Source organism: Phragmites australis, chromosome 4 (genome assembly GCF_958298935.1).
Source record: "Phragmites australis chromosome 4, lpPhrAust1.1, whole genome shotgun sequence".
Lineage (NCBI taxonomy): Eukaryota > Viridiplantae > Streptophyta > Magnoliopsida > Poales > Poaceae > Phragmites > Phragmites australis.
In genome coordinates, this window is record NC_084924.1 from 31288226 (window position 1) to 31304244 (window position 16019).

General features: G+C 45.1%; 1 pseudogene; it reads right to left on the bottom strand.

The window, feature by feature from the left end:
* Positions 1 to 990: 990 nt before the first annotated feature.
* Positions 991 to 2126, bottom strand: LOC133914724 (rop guanine nucleotide exchange factor 3-like; annotated as a pseudogene).
* Between the last annotated feature and the right edge of the window lie 13893 nt (positions 2127 to 16019).

The window sequence follows — 16019 nt, forward strand, 5'->3', positions numbered from 1 at the left end:
GGAGAAATACTCAAACAGGGACACCTTTGGAAGATTTTCTTTTAATTCAAATCCCTATAACTTTCTGTAGAACCAAGTCTAAATAATTGTTAGTGAATATAGTTGTATTCATACCTATCAAAGATCAAACCTCAGGTTTGTTTTTGTGCTTCATGTGTGTCTTACCAGCTCCGTATCTCTAATCTTCTATAGCCGTTATGTAATTATATGTGTATGTACGGTGATATAAGTGTCTATATACGTCTAAGTTATACTAATATTTAAAAAAATACATATCGATCTGACGCTTTCAAACACCAACATGATTGGTAATGAAACAAATACTCAGGGATAAGTTTTTTAATACGAGACATATGCTGATATGCCTTTAGATGAAAGGATAATGGCAAAAGATACCTCTAATTATCACTTGAATTGAATGGCTAACTGCAAGCATTTTCTATGCAGATCAACTCACGAGCTTACCGTAGGCCAAATCATCCGCCTAACACAGATATGGACTACCATTCGACAATTATCTAATGTTTAGAGAAGACTAGCTAAGTGCTCGAACTACAAAAATATAAATATCGAATGTAGTAACATCAAATATAAACTCAAAGTATGCACATGTAGATACGACATGGGAGTATTGTGCTATAGTTTGATTTTAGATGGGACAAAAAAGTAGGAGGAGATTATCGGTTAATTTCTCTCCTATTTTTATTTATTTTTATTAGTAAAAGGAAAAAGTCTATTTTGTCCCTCAACTATAGTTACAGTTTAATTTTTGTCATTTAACTCCAATACTAGAAATCTTTCACCCCCCCAATGTTTAAAACCATCCCAAATTGTTTATCAACCTGTTTCAGAGTGGTTTTGCACACGTAGCACTGCTAACTTGCATCTCACGTGATCTCACCATATTGACTTAGCCTCTCCCACATTGAGGTCCATCTATCAATCTCTTCTTCTTCTCTCCCTCTTCTTTCCCTCCTATTTCCATGGTTATCATTGTCGTGAGGCCCTTCCACCTCCAAATCTGCCATGGCCTCTCGGTCCAAAACCCCTGATATGCTTGAGGCAGAGCAACACATCATCGATGTGACTCACCAGTATCACATTCTTGTCGGACTCCATCAGGTCCTTAACCGTGCTCCAGGGTGAACTCGAGTGGCTCTGGCTCGCCTTCCGCCGCCACATGTGCATCGCCGCCTCCACGTAGTCCGCCACCTCCAAGGCCTCGTGCTCTGAAGAGAAAAAAACATGTGCCGGTAGATCAGGTCCCCCACCCTCGCTTGCCTGCACTGAACATTTAGCATTTAGGATTCAGAATCCATTTTCAGATTTAGGAATGCTGATGAATTGCACGTAATCTCGAGAAATCTCGTAGATATTTGATGTTACCTTGGGTAGTGCTTGCTTGTACAGGTCATAGATCCGTATCTCTGCAGGAACGCCTTTGTTGATGGCCATGGCCACCTTGTGAATTTGGCTCACGCAGTCACGCTTCTGCTACAGGTCTCGCTGCAACAATTCTATCAGCCCAGGCTTGGTGACACACGGCATGGGTAGCCACCACTTGACGTGAGCAAGCAACAAGTTTTACGGCTAAAATCCAGCTAGTATCACCGTAAAAAGAATCTTGAATGTTACAAGCAACATCTCATACAGTTTCTTGAGGGCGGGGAGATTGATGTAGATGTCAGACCTCGGTCTAGTCGCCATCACCCGACATGTCCTCCCCTAGTAGAAGCTTCGAGAACCTCTCCTTTATCAGCTATAGCTCTGCGAATTCACCGCACTATCAATTAGCAATTTAGCGCCAAGGACCAATAAAACTTGAAGCAATGATGAAGAAAGACCTACCGTCATCGCTAGTCTTCCCGTCACGCATACCGCGTCATGCCGAGCCTCTTCAGTAGCGGCGGATGCGGCATCCGCGCGGGGAGCATGCAAACCGACCAACGCAGGTACGGTGAGCCGTACGGGCTCTCAGGCTCCCTGCTGCACTCGGAGGACACGTTGAAGGACGCCTCCGGCTGGTGGCCCCATGGTCTGTCTAGGTCATCGAAGTCAGAGTAGTTGGACTGTGAGTGTGCATCGACCTCGAACTCCTTGTCACATGTCAACGACGGGGTCTCCATGATCACATTGACCGACCAACACCGCCACTGCACCACTTCGCCCTGTGACACGAAGAGAGGCACGAGCAGTGTGGTGGTACCTACGCACGCGATTATGCTCATGCAGTGGTGGACAGAGCAGGGCTGCCTAGGATGCTAAGTAAAAGCACGCGGCCGATCAGAATGGCAAGTCAGGGTAGGGAATGGAATGAGGAGCAGAAATAGGCAGCCGAGGTCATGGCTTAGATCAGAAAGTTTGCGTCGCCGGCAATGTGGAGCAAGGTCAAGGACTATCCAGCCAACGGGTTGTGCTATGCTATGCTGTTACACCGGAGAGAGACAGAGATGAAGGAGCGGGTGACTTAGCATGTTGGGGCAGCGTGGGATCCTAGTCATACATGCCACTTATGTAAAACTACTCGAAAGTGGGCCGATGGACGAATTCTAAACTGTTTTAAAAGTTTGGGGATGTCAGATTTCTGGTGTTGAAGTTGAGGGATGAAAATTAAACCGTAACAATAGTTGAGGGACGGAAAATAGATTTTTTTTCCTTCGTAAAACGAGTCTTATATTGGTAACCGGTAATGTGACGGGAATGCTAGGGGTGAGGATGGATAAAAAAATGAATAAATTGTTTAATTTTTATATAGTTTTATTATATGGGAAAAAATAGGAAAAAATTGATGTGAGAATCAACTTATATTTTATATAGTAGAAATAGAGATGACATAGTTGCGCCTTAACACATGACTTGACGTTAGCTACCATCGAGTGCCACCCATTGACAAACTTCACTTCGATCAACTGTCCTTCAGTAGATGAAATTCTTGTTCGTAACTCTAAGAATTTTTAACTGCAAAATTCGAACTTCCAGCACAAAAATGTGCAACTGCCAGCTAGATGGTTCAAATATTTGTATAATTATTTCAACTTTCAATTTGGGGCTTTATCAAACTTTAACTCAAAAATATAAATTCCCTACCTATCACTAGAGGCAAAGGGTAGACGGAAGATGCCCAAGAGAGGCAAAAGGATGGGAAGGTGTTTGCACTAGCTTGAGTCGCTCATAACAAAGACTAGGGGTCTTTTTATTAGGCTTCCGTTAGGTTCTATTCCTCACAAAATAGGTTCTGTTTCTCACAAAATAGAAGATTAAACAAATAACTTGTTTTTACTAGCTTTTAACTTTGGTTTCTAAGAAGCAAATATAATCTTTATTACTATAAAAACCATAGAAGTCAGAAACAGTTTTTTTGCTGATTTATACTAGTAGCAGACTTATAAAAAAGTAACAACTTGTAGAAGCTCAAACAAACAACCTCAGTGCCCAAAAGTGAGGTGGATGGGAGCATGAAGAAAGGTGATTAGGGTTTCGGGGTGGTAGAAGTGCTCACGTGATAGATAAGGTTGTAAAGAACAGTAAATGAAGGAAAGTTATTATCTCACGCACTTTTTTTATATATCTCACGTGAGAGATAAGGTTGTAAAGAAGAGTAAATGAGATAAGGTTGTAAAGAATGAACAATGGGCTTTCGACGGTAAATGCGAGAACCCATCGTGTAGCATTTGTGAATCCAGTCCAATCAAAAGACTATATATCCATCAATCCCCCTCTCTCACAAAAGATCATACCACCCCCTCTCTCCCTCTCATCAAACGTGGATCGCTCTCTAATCCGACATGGTCCACAAGAAAATAAAGGCCACATTAGACACATTTCCCTCTGCCCCACCGTGGGCGGATGGGCCACCTCCTACCACATCACCCAACACTAGCTACATTCTTATCACAGTATCACACCAGTTCACCATAGCTGGGATGCAATGACGTATCCAACAGGAGGAAGCAATAGCTCTTGATGATGATGGTTGTGTTAGGATATACGGGGTTGATCTATTATATTAGTATAATTCTAAATAAATTTAAAAGTGTAATTATGTGGATATGTGAGTGTATCTTTTAGTCCATCTTATTAGTGAAGATGAAGGAAGACTAACTTAAAATGGATTCTCTCCTCCCTCACTTAGCATATGTGGATGAGAAGATTAGAAGAATACGCACCCTCGCTCGTCTCGGCAGGGTCAGGGTTGGAGGGCGCGTGCACCTATGTAAATGGTCTGTTGAAATTGGGTCTAGTTACTTGCGTAGGTACAACTTCCTTTGTAGTTTTATTCTTTTGCTACGTGGGCAAATAGATAAGTATATTGAAACCACATCGGTTAAGAGTCTAATCGTGACGTGTTTCAACCGCGTGATTCCCCCACTATATATATCGGTCAGTCACCGCAACAAAGCATATACACGACTAGGGTTTTACCAATTTTTCTCTGTTGTACCGTCGCATGTAGTCTACTCTATCCCGTTGCGCCGACATGCACCGACGAATAGGAGAGTAGGTCTCCAAAACCAGTCGCTTTTGGGATCCTGCACCGGGAGAGGGTGAATAAGGTTTTTAGGAAACACTTGTCGCGACTACTCATGATCTGCTTCCTCTACATCATTGCGATCTACTTTGACTACTTCATCATTCGTCCTTGTCTACTACTTCGACATCACAGGGGTCTCTGCATCTCACATCGCCCTTGGATATGTACATTGCAATCTGTATTAGATACCTAGTCGAAATCCTGCTAGAGCATCTAGTCGAGCCTCTTTGGAGCTAGTTGAAATCCTGCTCGAGCATCTAGTCGAGGCTCGTCAGAGCTAGTCGAGTCCTACTCGAGTGATAGTTGAATCTAGTTGAGACTCGTCGGCGCTAGTCGAAACCTAGTCGATATTGCTTATCTGCATCTATTTTTGTTCATGTTATATTGAAACTGAATTAAATTAAATCTGAAAGTGTTATTTTTCCAACAATCCAAAAACCTTATTCTTAAGCACTTTGATTTAACGATGGCTAGTTTTGCCGATGAACTGAGGCTCGACAAATTTACCGGTGTGCACTTTAAGAGATGGCAAGTAAAAGCTACTATGTGGCTTATAGCTATGAATTGCTACTGGGTTACGTCTGGCAGGCTTGAAGAAACTCTTTCCTCTGATGAGGAGAAAAAGTTCGAGGAAGCCAACACACTTTTTGTAGGATGTGTTCTTAGCGCTCTTGCCAATCGTCTCTGTGATGTTTACATGCACATAAAGGATACAAAGGAGTTGTAGGACACACTAAATGCAAAATTTAGTGCGTCAGATGCAGACAATGAACTGTATGTCATGGAGAAGTATCATGACTATAAGATGGTCGATAATCGATTGGTAGTTGAGCAGACTCATGAGATAGAGTGCTGTCGAGGGTTAGTCTCTGACAATGATTTCGGGATATGCTGGATAGCGGGTGCATGAACGGCGTTTTAGGAATTAATGTGTGCGCATACGATGGACTTAGGGACACAGGGATTTATATAGGTTCAGACCTCCCGGAGGATAATAGCCCTATGTCCTGTGTGTTGTGTTATGGAGGATCTCAATTAGTTACATAGGTAGTTCTAGCTAGCTGCCAGACTTGATCTGTCCTTCTCTACAAACGGGGTACTCATCCCTTTATATAGTAGGGAGGAGGAGAACTTATATGTGGGTCCAAATAGAAGACCCTACCCATCCTAATATCTAACTCAAGCTATCATTACGAAGGACCAGGTGTGTCCACTTGCTCGAAGGGCTCAGTATATTCCATCGCTGTCCGCCGCTGTGCTGGTCTACAAAGTCTCACTCTGCAACATTTAATGTACGGGATGGGGCAATGCCCCTTTGTGCCGTCCCCGACCACTTGCTTGATCGGCCTGCTGACAACGTCTCGTCTGTCGTGTGGTGTCATGTTGACCTGCAAAGGTCTCACTCCGTAGCATTTAATGCTATGAGATGGGACAATACCCCTCTGCGTCGTCCATGACTTCATCCACTAGAGTTGACGTCTGGGGAAGGAAAACACTTGAGTGGATGTCAATAAATGCGATTAGACAAGTTGTGTTAGATCCGACCCTGCGACCAGTGGGGCCGGTCGCGGGTTTATGTGATGGCGCAGGGAGACTGGTCACATATGCCTTGTACTGGTCGCGGGAACCATACTCTGGTCGCGTGACCGACCAGTTTTAGGAAATATACACCTCTTGCCATTATATCCCTCGTGATGCCCATTTTCCAGGGTACCCCTTTACTCAATAAACCGATAGTAGCCCCCGAGCTTCCTCGTGACTATGGCCTAGCCTGGTCACACCACTTGGGCCCCAGGTGGACGTAGTCTGCCAAGAGAGTGGTCATTGACACCGTCAGTCCTCAGAGTGTAACTCTAAACTTCACGTCACGTGGGGAGATTTAAATGTCCCGAGAGGGAAAAAGAGGATACGAGAGAGATATATATATATATATTGATTGCCGCTGGATTTGAAGGACTCTCGGTTCCTTCTGTGCGCCCCCTCGGGTTTCAAGTAGTTTGAAGGCCACACTGGTTGGGGTGTCGCTGTGGTTTAAAAGAGGAGTGCTTGATGCCCTTTCGAACCACCCCCACGCCGTCCTTCTCACCCTCAAGCCTTTAGTGCCTAGAGTCCATTCACATCCATCCCATCACGCGTTCTGCTCCACAATGTCTGCAGGCCCTAAGGCCATGGCGTACTCCCCTCCTTCATCACCAGAGAGGTTGATGATCTCGGACAACTCGATGGGGGCAGAGTCACCTCCGGCTCCAGATCCGCTTGCCGTGGTGCTTTTGGAGGCAGCGGTTGTCAAGGGTATACTTGCAAGGTTGAAGCCAGCAACCATAAAGCTCATGCCCTTCCAAAGAAGGCTGTCCCCTGCCAGTCTGTCTCAATCTCCCACCTAGGCGGATCCCTTGGCCGAGGTCATCGATATCTCTGATGACGAGGAGAGGGTCGATTGGGACCTTCTAGAGAAGGAGATCGATGAAGAGGAAGAGTCAGAGATGAAGCGGAAGGGAGGTCTGCAAGGTGCGCCAACGCCGGTCAGCAACCCAACAGGGTCTTTGCATCAGCCACCTTCCCTAGACCTTATGTCGGTCGTCGTCCGATACCTGGAGTGGTGAGCTATCGCTCCAAGGAGGAGTATAAGAGGTTGCTTGACTCATTCAAGGGCAAATAGAGGTGAGAGTTCAGCGAACCCTTTCTGTCAACTTTGCGCTAGCCGCTTAGGTCAGGGAGGATAGGGCAGGCATGTAATAGGATAGTTAGTCCGATTGGATGTAACTATTCGGCATGTAACCTAACCTCTCCATTAATGAAAAAGAGTGAGGGTTGGACGCCTGTTTTTGTTCTATTCTGCACGCTAGTCAGGTTCTTGGTGCGTGGAACAAGACACAGCTCAGCAAGTCCGTCGAGGTCGAGTAGCGCTCGGCCCTAGTGAGGACTTGTGGCCTTGTGGTCGTTGTTTCCAACCTCCTGGTCGTTTGGCATATTGGTCACTAAGTTTCGTAGTGGTCATCGAGCATGGTCGCATACTATGGTCGGAGAATCAATATGTTGAGAGCCTGTGGCTTGGTTGTGAAGTCCTGTAAAACAGAGAGTCTATTTTTTTTTTGAATTTAAGAACTTACAAGCTGTATTCCACGCTCGTCCTGAAGGTCCTACAAAATAGAAAGATAAGCCCGTCTTCGAGTGACCCTACACATAGAACCTGCGCAACAAGGTGATATTCTAGGAGTAATGTAATTTACAGTCGTCCTCCATAGCTAGCTTGACCGCGCTAGGTCGGGTGATGGCGACCACTTTGTAAGGTCCCTCCCATTTGGAGGAGAGTTTATTTCGAACGACCTTATTCTGGATTTGCCTAAGGACAAGGTCGCCTACGACCAGTGTTTGCTTTCACACCTTTCGCTCATGGTAGCATCTGAGGCTCTGCTGATAATGGGCGGCTCGAATTAGAGCGTGATCTCGGAACTCTTTGATCAGATTTATGTCATCCTCCCATCATGCCACCTGGTCGTTATCCGAGTAATTGTTGACTCGGGGCGACTGAAGGGCGATTTCAGAGGGGAGCATTGCTTCGACGCCAAAAACCAGGAAGAAAGAGAGTTGATTTGGTCAACTTATCCACAATAACCCAAATTGAGTCGTGCCTTGAGAGGTTTTAGGGAGTCCGATAATGAAATCCATTATGATCTCCCACTTGCAAGAGGGAATAGGCAAGGGTTGGAGCGTACCAGATGGTTTGAAATGTTTGACTTTCACTCTCCAACAAACATCACACTTTGTGATGTACCAAAAGATCTCACACTTCATGCGGGTCCACCAAAATCTTTGCTTGAGGTCTTGATATATTTTGGTGCTCCTGGGATGAATAGGAAATAATGTGTCATGAGTTTCATCCAAGATCTTCTTCCTCAACTCATGGACCTTAGGGACCACAAGTCACTTCCTAAAACACAAGACGCCTTGATCATCTTCCCAAAAATCCACAGCTTTGCCCTCCTTCATCTTGTCACGAATTCAGGCCATACCCTAGTCATTCTTCTGTGCTTCCTTGATTTGATCGAGGAGGGTGGATTTGACCTCAAGATTCACAAGAAATCCCTCCAAGACCATATTGAGTCCAAGTCTCCAAAAAAAATTATCACAAAGTGTGGTATTTCCGGGCTTGACCATAAGGCAATTGCACCGAGCTTTTTGGCTCAAGGCATCGGTAACGACGTTCGCTTTGCCGGGATGATAATGAACCTCCAATTCATAATCCTTGATCAATTCAAGCCATTTTCTCTGCCTCATGTTGAGATAGGCTTGAGTGAAAATATATTTGAGACTTTTGTGATCGATGTAGATATTGCAGAGATTTCCATGGAGATAGTGGCGCCAGATCTTCAGAGCATGCACAATGACCGCAAGCTCTAAATTGTGAGTTGGGTAATTTTTCTCATTGCGCTTTAACTGGTGAGAAGCATAGGTGACAACTCGGCCCTCTTGCATGAGAACATAGCTGAGGCCTATACGGGATGCATCACAATAAACCTCGAAGCTCTTGCCCACATCTGGTTGAGCAAAGATGGGTGCGGTGGTGAAAAGATTTTTCAAGGTCTGGAAGGCTTGCTCACAAGCATCGGACCAGGAAAACTTCATGCTCTTCTACAAGAGTTTGGTCATAGGCTCGGCAATTCTAGAGAAATTCTCAATGAACTGGCGGTAGTAACCCGCAAGTCCAAGAAAATTCCAGATGTCGATGATGTTCTGCGGTTGCCCCCAATTGAGCACATCTTGAACCTTGCTTGGGTGAACTGCGACACCATTCTCGGAAAGGACATGGCTGAGGAAAGTAACTTTCTTAAGCCTGAATTCACATTTGCTGAACTTGGCATAAAGACGGTGTTCAGAGAGCCTTTCAAGAATGACTCAAAGATGTTGGGCATGTTCTTCTTTGATCTTCGAATAAACCAAGATATCGTCGATGAAGATTACAACAAATGAACCTAGTTCTTCCATGAACACTGTGTTCATTAGATACATGAAGTAAGCCGGTGCATTGGTTAGGCCGAAGGATATGACTGTGTACTCATAAAGCCCATAACAAGTGGAGAAGGCCGTTTTAGGAATGTTCTCCGATATAATCTTTATTTGTTGATATCCCAATCTTAGATCAATCTTGGAGAAGAATCGAGCATCGATTAATTGATCAAACAAGATGTCAATGCGGAGATGAGAATATTTGTTTTTGATGGTGACCGCATTGAGAGGACGATAATCCACACATATCCTCAATGCATTATCCTTCTTCTTGACGAAGATAGCCGAGAATCTCCATGGTGAGGAGCTTGGATGAATAAAACCTTTCTCTAGTAGCTCCTTCAACTGTTTCTTTAAATCCATTAACTCATTCGGAGACATATGATAGGGCCTTTTAGACACCAGGGTCGTTCCGGGTGCGAGTTCAACGACAAACTCCACGTCTCGGTCGGGCGGCATCTCCGGTAATTCCTCCTTAATGAAATCATGAGATGCTCCGGAATTAAATAGTGCACCTGCAGGGTGGGAATTCATGAGTACCGTACCAACGAGCACGCTGTCATCGGCTTGAGCCTCATCGGTGGTGATGTGGTTCACCCTGCCATGCTTGGGAACCTGCGCAACCTTGGACGTCTGCTGAAATGATTGTGCTTGTAGTGGCAGTCTTGGAGCATTCACCACTTCTCCCATTTTTGGAAAGCAACACTCTCTTGCGAAGTGCCCGACACGCCCATAATTGTAGAATGGGCCGCCAGGACCACCAGTCACACTCCCCTGGGATCCAGCGGGCCTTTCAGTCTGTTCAGGTGATGAGTAGTACAAACGCTGCACCATCCACATTGGACATGGAGCAGATAGTGTCGACATGGAAGATGGAGGGGGTTGATTCCTCGTTCACTGACATTGATAGCTCCAGCCCAGAGAGGGTAACTGTCATGGGTAAATCCCTGACAATGATTCTGGGGTGTATCGGACGATTGGTGCATGATCCTTATTCAGGAAGCGTATGTGTGTGTGACTCAAGAACACCGTGGTGTATCCAGGTTCAGGCCCCCTCAGGGTAATAGCCCTACATCCTGCGTATTCTTCTTTCTGTGATCTAAGCCAGTTACCCATGATCTTCTTACCCAGCCTTCTACTTGTTGGGCCCCGAAAAAACCTTCCTCTACAAGCTTGGTACTCCTCCCTTTATATATCAGAGGGAGGGAGTACTTACACATGAGTCAAGACACAGACTCAGGCCTAGCCCGAGCTTCTCACCTAGGCCTATCATTACTAAAAGCGGATGTATCCCATTTGCTCTACGTGCCACAGAACCCGTCCCATCGCTCCACCGCTTGCGTCATCCCGATCGCCCGAACTGTCCTGTACCATCTCCACGCGCCGCCTGCGCACCTGCAAAAGAACTCCTGCCACGCCTGTTAGGCCATCCCGTATTGATTAATGCTACGGGACGGGTCACGGACTCTGCGCCGACCACGCCATGGATGATCGGAAAGGGGACTTGGGGAAGGGAACTACTCAAGTGAAAAAGCATTTATTGTGATTAGACTTCTAGGACACATACCTGACCCGCGACTAGAGGAGACTGGTTGCGGGGTTTGGTCCTGTGACCTGGGGACTGGTTGCGGAGCCCCATCGGAGTGTCGGGTTGCGTGGTCGCTGGCTAGCCGCATGGTTGCCAACTGGTCATGTGGGAGGACTACGGTTCCAGACAAAATGTGGCTTACGGTATCTACTGATATCGGCGTGGGTCCACCCGCAAGGGACCCCACTATTCTTTACACCGACAGTAACGGGACCCTCTTACGCTTCTTTTCCTCCTGATGGTTCTACAACTTGTGATCGACAGTGAGAGAGGTGCTCACCAACTTATTGAACTCAGCAAACTCGTGTCCGGATAAATGGTCTTGCATCTTGGTGGAGAGACCATTTACAAAGCGATCTTCCTTCCGAGCATCGGTACCGATTTCTTCCAGCGCATATTGTGCCAAGTAGTTGAACACTTGCACATATTCCATGACTGACTTTCCTCCTTACTCGAGGTCCAGAAATCCCCGTCACTTGATATCCATTATCCCCTTAGAGATATGATAATCGCGAAAGACTTGACGGAACTCCACCCATGAGGCACGACGATCGGCGGCGTGCATGATGAGATAGTTCATCCACCACGCGGCAGCTGTGCCTTGGAGTTGATGTGCGGCAAAGAGGGCCTTCTCTTGGTCCTCGCCTCAAAGAAGAGCGAGCTTCTACTCGATGGTGCATAGCCTGTGGTCCATGTTGAGAGGATCCTAGGCACGTATGAAGGTAGGAGGACTAGTACGGAGGAAGTCCAAGTAGTCATCACAGTGACCGGCTCCTTCTCCTCCTTGAGGAGCCATATTACGCACGAGCGCCTCGAGCAGAGTGGTTTGCACGTGGCGATTCTGCTCGATTTGCATGAGCGTATCTGCTATGCTCGACGGCAGAGGCGGCACGGGATTATTCTCATTGGACCCCTCAGGAAGATCACCCAAATTGTTATGGGTCCTCATCCTGCTAGGATGATAAGATGGAAAAGGAAGAGGTCAAATTCCGGCATAGCGAAAAAAAGTACTAGTCGGATATCAAACGCAAGCGATGCACACTAAGGCATCACACACCAAGGAAAAATGCATGTTCAAAGGTGTGGAGAGTCCGCAAAATTGTCCGAGTGTCTGTATTTCTACGGAAAATGTGGAATGTCCGCATCTTTTTGTGGAGGATCCGCACTTTGGACAATAATTTAGATTAGATCTTGATAAGGCAAAACGACCAAGGAACCTTAAGCGACAAGGAAGAGATAAATCAACAGGAATACGGTCAGGCTCCTTAAATCCCTCTATATGTAAATGCATGCAAAATGAGAGATAGGAATGAAGTATGCTCGATTCCTACCTACACGTTTTTTTCTCGAGTGCATCACTCCCCATAATCATCACAGGCTTGAATTCATTCAGACCACCAATCATCACCCTTTGCAGAAAAAAGAATAAGTATTCGCATGAACAGTGCTTGTGAAACCCGCCGCACAAGCGACGTTTTATACGTTATTGCCAACGTATTTACTTACCGTACCTTCGCCTTACGAGACACCTCATGTAATCACCACATGGGTAGACGACCATAACTACCATCATATTGTGGATGTTCATACGTTATTGCTAACGTATTCACTTCCCGTACCATCTCCGTATGGGACATACCAGGCCCTTACCTCGCATTGGTTGAGGCTCCGATATTGACCGCTATCGGGACATGTCCCTTACCTTCTTACCTTTTTTCCGATTGCGTCGATGCAATATGAGTAAAATGACAGAATAATAAACCACAATCAATAGAATTGAAAGAAATATGAAACAGTCATAATACTCATACAATATAAAGGTATAACATACAAATCTCATACATAGGGCATAATATAGCTAACTTAATCGTCCAAAAGTTCGCGAAAGAAACAACGCCCTATTACATAAATAAAGCCCCACCAACTTAAAACCACCCATGATACGGATCCCGAACAAAGTCCTCCGAAAATTCATCCAAAAGATGATGTTGAGGGGAGCCCGTATCATTAATATCCTCAGGGTGTGAGAGAGGCTGTGACTCGCCTAACAACACTTCCCTCGTGTAGCCTGAGTTGTGAAATTGTGGCACTTGCAATCCAACGAATGCTCTCGCACCTCTGCCACGGGGACGAGGTACCTCTGTGCCTTGCACCACCGGAAAGCGGTGAGTGTGAGGTGGTATACCATATGGCGTCATTTGGCCCTTGCCATACAACACCTCGCGATTCACCAATCCGCAACGCACTTATGGTTCCAACGCATGTTACTACCTGTTGTAGCGCCTACGCGTCTCCCATTACTCAGCCACCACGCAACAGTATGATTGGTCTAAGGAGCGAACCAATTCTACCATACGGTGCTCATTGAGTGGGACCACATCTAGGACATCTTGAAAGTAGTTGACGTTGTTTCCCTGAATTGGAAAATAGATGAACGGTCATCCACAGAGAACTGGCATCACCTTGTGCAGCCATCGCCTTGTACGCCACAGCTTGGACTGCCTCGAAGTAGTGGGGATTGGCCCCGCCTTCAATGATCCTTGCTCGAATGTCCACGGTTGCCAAGTAGTCCACCAAATCTGGTCCAATTCCACGCGCATACACCACATACTCCGGCACATAGGTGAAGTTAGCACGCCGAAGCATTTCGTGGAGGAGTGCGGGAAAACCTTCCATGCCCTCAGCACGAGTAGCCATTATGAACGTAACAGCGGCCATCCTTAACCCATTAAGAAACAGATAAGTTAGAGATCAAATTTAGGCATGTTAACAACAAGAAGAGGTACGATTAGCTCTAAGATAAGATAGGGAATAAATAGAACAAATACTTAGGAACTAAAGATAAATTTTAGTGGGTTATCTTAGTGAGGTTGACAAAATTTATTAACCTATCCTAAGCATTTTTATGCTACTTTATTAAACCAAGCTCTGATACCATGCTGCAGGGAACGGTCCAGATAATATTCCAATTAGTCTTAAGTTGATCATTTGTGTAATAACAACTCTCATGACTAACTGGATTATCACCCCGATAATCTCGATATGTGTTTTTCTTCCAGGAGCGGAACACACGTCTTTACAATAAGCACATCATCATAAGATATAATAAAGAGCGAGTAATTAAAAATACGTTACAAGTCTTTAAGCAAATTAAACTTTACAATAAAATACATGATCCAAACACCGATAGAGTATCTACGTAGCGGAAAGTACATAACTACAAAAGGTGGGTAGCGTCGTTTGCCCTAAGGCGCCACCTCAAAATATCCACACACAAGTAGTATGCATTACTCCCGCCTGTCGCCAACGTCGGTGGGCATAAAGTAGCCAAAAACTAATTCTTCCTCACCTGAAAAGCAAACAAACCATATGAGTACGAAAGTACTCGCAAAACTTAATCCATAGTGGACACTTATAAATAGCCTGACTCCAAGGAGAATGCAATTTGGATAATTAGCAAGAACTCGACCTCAAGGTTAAGTAGTTCTTAAGCAGATGCAATTTTGACTCAAGTGTAAGCATCTACATCTAACCATGAGTAACCTTCTATACTGATATCATCAACATAACTGTAACTGTAATACGTACCAAACCACCCATTATCAACATCACTATCCATCTTCCATCATACCATCATGATCACAAATGGAAACTCTACGACTGTCGCAAATGGACAAAAGCATGTTCATAACCGAGAGCGCGGTAATTCTAATTGTTTTATATACCCTGCATGGGAGTACCTCTTTACCCAAACTTGAGGACCATTTAGCTCACGTGACCACACAGGTCCATGCAAGGGGTACTCATGTCAACCTTTCCCAAATAAGGTCCAAATATTTGGACATTCACCTCGGCATGCGGGGGTCATCTAGAACTACTCTTGGATCAAACTAGATACCTCTTCTGAGCCTATTATGCTGACAACACCCGAGACTAGAATGCCAAAAGATCAGAGCTACATAAGGTATTCAGCTCATCCGTCCCATATACGGATACATGGTAAGTACGGACAAGTGTTAGAGCCAACTGCAACAATGGACGGTGTTTAATCGGTCCAAGCGGACCTATAGCCTCCGAGACTCCCTTCTTGAGTCATCCATATTGCCCGCCCGAACCTCGCCTTATCCTCATGATCTCATACTTCCCATCATCTAATATCATTATTATCTTTTTGAAATATAGTAAGCCCTAAGCTCGCGAACGATGGTCGAACTACCGCTTGACTTCTACCGATGACCTAAGCTATGCTAAGCATAACACATTCATTTTAAGTTAGATCATTACTTGACATGAACCACCCTGGTTACCAAGGATCAAGCGATAAACAGTATCAAGGAAGGGCAATGCAACAAATAGGATCTACCCATATCGACCCGACACTTGACTCATTTACACGCAACATACATAAAGTATAACTTATCAATTGACGCAATAGATGATCCAAAGTAATGGGATGAAAAATTCTTAGATGCTTGCCTTGTTGATTAGCTTCACAAGCAACGGAAACAACCTCCAGATCGCCCTCGGTCACACCCACATCGCCCTCCGGTCCTTCATTCATTAAAGAAGAACGCGTGCAATGATGAGCATGAAAGAGATGCAATGAAATATGCTGCATGATGCATATCAGTAGTGGATGCATCCTAACATCAAGCTAAAAGTACAAAACATACAAAGAAACAACAAAAGTTTGCTATCTAAACATCATCAAAAAGTAACAGGAGTCTGGAGTCTCCGGACAAATCTCCGGACTCTCCAGATTTTTCCGGAGTTTCCACATAATTCTCCGAACTCTCCAGGTTTCTAGATTGTCTCTAGGATATCTGGACTCTACGGATTTTTATCCGGACTCAACGATGTTTTGTATAACAATTGTTTGCGATGATTCATCGA